The 5,230-nt window shown below is 44.4% G+C and overlaps 1 pseudogene; it reads right to left on the bottom strand.

Annotated features, from left to right (window-relative positions):
- Positions 1 to 215: 215 nt before the first annotated feature.
- Positions 216 to 917, bottom strand: LOC110588842 (annotated as a pseudogene).
- Between the last annotated feature and the right edge of the window lie 4,313 nt (positions 918 to 5,230).

Below are 5,230 nucleotides of genomic sequence, written 5' to 3'. Positions count from 1 at the left end.
TTTTATTTTCACCTTTCACAATACAAATGAAAATTGCTTTTTTTTTTTTTTTTTTTGGTCCCACTACTCCCCTGCAAAAACTATTCTTGCTTTGATAGGAAGGGGGAGCAAGTCTTTCTGGTTATCCTGTTAGAAAACATCTAGGCACACAGCACCATGATATCCTGGCGAAGTACAAGTAATGTAAAATGGATATCAAGAGGTTCCCTCTCTCCTTATCTGTCTGGTTGAGACATTCCTGGCTGAGTGGCCACCATCATGGGACAGGCGGGAGGTCTCATCACTGGGGGTGCAAGCATCATTGGCATGTGGCCTCCCATAGGTGGCCTCATGCCAGGAGCAGGTCCCACTGGCATCATCCCAGGAGGAGGAGGGCCCAACACGGGCATCATGGGAGGGCCCCTCCATATGGGGTGCTGGCATCATACCAGGGCAATGAGGACCTGGGAGACTGGGGGGGAGGTGGGATCATTACCCCTGCAGGAGAAGGATCAAAGAATGGAGTAGGAGGTATCTTTCCTTGTTGAAATGCAGTGGTTATTTTGTCGATCAGGCTCTGAGCCTGCTCTTCTGTCCATTTCTTTCTTTTTTTTTTTTTAAGATTTTATTTATTTATTTGACATAGAGAGACACAGCGGAAGAGGGAACACAAGCAGAGGGAGTGGGAGAGGGAGAAGCAGGCTTCCCGCAGAGCAGGGAGCCCGATGCGGGACTCGATGCCAGGACTCTGGGATCATGACCTGAGCCGAAGGCAGACGCTTAACGACTGAGCCACTCAGGTGCCCCTCTTCTGTCCATTTCTGATAGTAGTCTTTCATATTCTCTTTGTGCTTCCTACCACTGCAGTGTGGCTTTCTCACAGATGGAGAGTCATGGGTGAGGTACGTGTCGCAGTAATCACAATAAAACTTAGGCATGTTGCTCTGCAGGCCATTGGCCATTCTGTCCCTGATCGGTTTCCTTAATTTGATTTTTGGATTATTCATTGCAAGTGTGTAGAAATACAATTGATTTTTTTGTATTTTGATCTTGTATCCTGCAATCTTGCTGACCTAGTTTATTAGTTCTAATAGTATTTTTTAGTGGATTTCTTAGGGTTTTTAATATACAAGATCATATCATCTGTGAATAGAGAGTTTTACTTCTTCCTTTCAGTCTGGATACTTTTTATTCCTTTTTCTTACCCTTTGTCCTAAGGAATGGTCTTAAGGGTTCGGAAAGACTAAAATGTACTCGGACCAATCTCTGGAGAGAAACTCGAAAGTGTACCCACTGTATGCTCAGCATCCTACTTGGTGATCATGTTTGTATCCATTTATTGAAAACAAAATAAAACATATGTGGAGTATTCATGGTGCCCTAAAAGTCTAATGGGAGTGTTCTTTTCATTCTTCTCCTCTTGGGCTAACATGTTTCCTTTTCAGTGGACACTTATTGAGAACTTCTTTTTGACATATTTTCTAGGTATCCAGGATATGATGCTGAACAGGAGTGGCCAACACCTAGCTCAAAGTCTAACCAGGGAGCTAGACAAGCCAAACTAATAATTATACCCTCATGAGAACAACACAGTTTATGGGAGGGATGTACAGAGTGATATGGGAGCATAGGAAAGGGGAAAGGGAAAAAGATTCTCAATGAAAGCAGATTGGATTGGGACATCTTGAAAAGTAGGCAAGGGGCCCAAGTGTGTTTCAGATACACAAAACCCCAACTGGCCCTCCACCAGGACCAATTCTCCAGTGATTTCTCCTTCCCTATTTGATTAGTGTGCAAATAGGAGTGTGTAGACCCCCAGTGGGAGTCCTACGAGGACCCTGGAGGGCTGAGTAAGTCTAAGAAAGGAGAAATAGAAAGAATGGTTGAGATCAACCAGGAAGCATAAATATGACTTCCTCTTGGCTTCTTGAGAGAAATTACTCATCCTGTTATCATTCTCTTCCCAGCAACCCTCTTCCCTTGGCCTGTAATATGACTTTGTTCTCTGGCATTCTGCTCTACTCAGGGCAAGGGGCCTCAGTTCAAATCCTGCCTTAGGTAGCCACAAATGTCTACTTTATTTTGTTCAGTCGAATAGGCTGCAAATGTAACATCAAAATGCCTGATTTTAGGGTGGCCAACCATGCTGGTTTGCTTGAGAGTATCCCAGTTTTACCATGGAAAGTCCTGCATCCTGGGAAGCCCCTCAGTCCGAGGCAAACTGGAATGGTTAATCACTCTCTCAGTATGTCTAGACAGGAGCAATCTTCAAAGGAGTTTCATTCAACATCGGAAATCAAAGGTTTTAATGCATCTGGGAGGTACTATCATCTATTAATGATTAGTTAAGACTCTGAGGTTAAGAACTAGGATAGCCTTTCAGCTCTGCCAGTTACAGTTTCCAGGGTTTGGGCCAGTTATCTGTCATTCTGAGTCTCACTTTTCACATCTGTGGAAGTGTAGGAATAACACTAATTTCATAGGACTGTTGAGAATTAATTGAGAGAATGCCTGCAAAGTGCTCGGCACAGGATCTGGAACGTCATAAGGGATCGATAAATAATCAATATTCTTGTTCAGAGGTCAGCAAACTGAAGATAGTGTGCCAAATCCAATCAGTCTCCTGTTATTATAAATAAAGTTTTATTGGAGCCACATCCCTGTGTTCACGCATTATCTATGACTCCTTTCAAGCTATAAAGGCAGAGTTGAGTAGTTGCAATAGCTGCCTAGCTTAAAATAGTTTCTGGTCCTTTATAGAAATAGTTTGCTGATTCCTGCTCCTGTTAATATTACCAAGTGCAGTTGAAGGAGTCCTGACTCAGAGCCAGGAAGCCTGGCCTCCAGTCTGATAAGCATTAGCTCTGTGACTTCGGGCAGATCACCCGACTCCTCAGGATTTATGTCCTTGCTTGTGAAACAAGTAAATGATGTACAATAAGGCCCATCCATGTGGCCAAACTTCTGGGACCTATGTTTTGAACCTATGAGATACTTACAGAAAGAAGTTCTGTGGAAGGGGGGTGAAGTGTGCAGTGAATTCCAGCTCTGAAGCCTCATTCTTGAGTTCCCCAGATTTGATGAGGTGTTCCCTTCCTGAGCTGCGCCCTTAAGAGTAAGTCCCAGCAGCCTTCAGAAGAGGGTGGGATGAGCAAGCTCATCCAACCCACCTGAAAGTCTCTGTCAATGGCTGTGGAGAAGGAAGGGGCTGTGTCCTACCCCACCAGGGAGCCTGGTTTCTGGTGTGAGGAAGAATGAATCACAACCCACTCCTACCTGATCTACCTGCCTACAGGGGGTTGTGGAGAGTCACCCTTATTTGCTAATGATAATTTTTAAATGACTCTGAGCCACCTCAGAGGTCTGCCTCTACTCTCCTGAAAGTGCTGATTACAGAATGATGTCCTCTGGTTTCATAACTGGACAAAATGCACACTAATAGATAGGGAGAGAGAGGAAGAAAAGGAGAGAGAGAGAGAGAATGAACCAGGCTCTCAAGAGTTTTCCATATTTAATAACCCATTACATAGAAAACTCCCACCAACTCTTTAGATGTAACTCCATCTTATAAAGAAATCTCTTTCTCCCCTCTTTTTTTCTTCCCCCCCATTCCAGATGCTTTCCCTCATTTGTCTCCCTAAACACCAGTTTAAGTCCTTCTCCTTTGAGAACCTACTCTGGCTAACACAGGCCACCCATCTCTCCCTTTTCCGTGTGGTTGGAGCCTCTAACCCAGCACTTCCTCACACCTGGTCTGGTTGTTTTCTGATAGTTCTGGGCATTAGTCTCCTCTTCCCAGAAGGACTGTCATTTCCACAAGGGTAGGGCAGGGCTGTGCTGTCTACCTCATCTGCATGCCCTGCAGGTTTGGGCTGGCACCGGGCACAGCAGGAGGTGGGGGCCTGGTAGAAGGTTCTCCTCACCCGCCTCCAGCCAGTTATAGGGCTGGGACTTCCCATCTCATCCAGGCTCTGGAGGCTACATTTAAACCTCTCCTACACCCAGATCTCTTTTTCGATTTGTTATCCTAGTGGGTGGGTTGATTCATCCTGCCCTGCTCTTTCCTCAAGGCTGTAGTATGTCAGGGCTGGACTTTTTCCCTGATCAGAATAACAACATCAGGGTTTGGCTGGTGGCAGCCTTCCCTTAGTGAATAAAGAAAATGAACTGTGTTGTCACCACAAACGAGTGCTTATCTGCCTTGTTCTCTTTTTGCAGAATGATTAACATTCTGTTGCGAGGAAAGCCATGAGTGTCATGGGGATGTCTAATTGCATTTACACACTGGAGCACTTTTGATTCTCTTTACTTTGGTATCAACTTTTACTGTGATTATATGGGGGAAAACTAACCCTTTTTTACTTTATTTATTTATTTATTTTAAGTTTATTTGAGAGAAAGAGAGAGAGTGCGTGTGAGTGCAGGGGAGGAGCGGATGGAGAGGGACAAGCAGACTCCCGATGTGCATGAAGCCCGATGCAGGGCTCCATCTCACAACCCTGAGATCATGACCTGAGCTGGAATCAAGAGTCAGATGCTCAACTGACTGAGCCACCTTGGCGCCCCAAACCCTTTTCATTAAACTAATGTGGATATTAATTATTTCTAGCAGAAAAAACACACATTCAAGAAATAGGGTGTTTACTTCCTGCACTTTCCTGGGCAGTCTGTGGAGTGGCCACTGGGAACCCCGCTGCAAGGGAACGAAGGCCCCATGGACATTTCTCCTTCCCACTGAGGAGTGGGAGGTGTGGGACAAGCTAGTCAGGAGCATTCATTCACTCACTTTTTGTTGTGCATCTGCTAAGTACTAACAAATGAGAAGACAACATTTTCCATCCGTATGATGTGTTTTCCACACATGGACTTTGGTCTCAGACTTCAGCCTCTAGAACCATGAGGAATTAAATTTCTGTTGTTTAAGACACCTAGTCTATGGTATTGGTTACAGCAGCCCTAACAAAGTAATACACTGGGTCTAGTGGTCCTTATTTTTCTGGCAACTATGAGCTTCTCAACCAATTCTAGATGTTCTGTGGGACTTCTCTTTTGCAGGTCTTAGTGAGCTCTCAAAGGACAGTGTCCTTCCTCCCCATCAGTTTTTCTTTTTTTCCCCCTTAATTATTGAAGTATAATTGACATACAGTGTTATATTAGTTTTAGGTATACAACATCGTGATTCGACAATTCTATAAAGTACTCAGTGCTCACCATGATATGTGTAGTCACCATCTGTCACCAAACAACATTA

Source organism: Neomonachus schauinslandi, chromosome 10 (assembly GCF_002201575.2).
Source record: "Neomonachus schauinslandi chromosome 10, ASM220157v2, whole genome shotgun sequence".
In the NCBI taxonomy this organism is placed as follows: Eukaryota; Metazoa; Chordata; class Mammalia; order Carnivora; family Phocidae; genus Neomonachus; species Neomonachus schauinslandi.
Note: the sequence above shows the minus strand (reverse complement) of the source record. Positions and strands in the feature narration are given on the sequence as shown.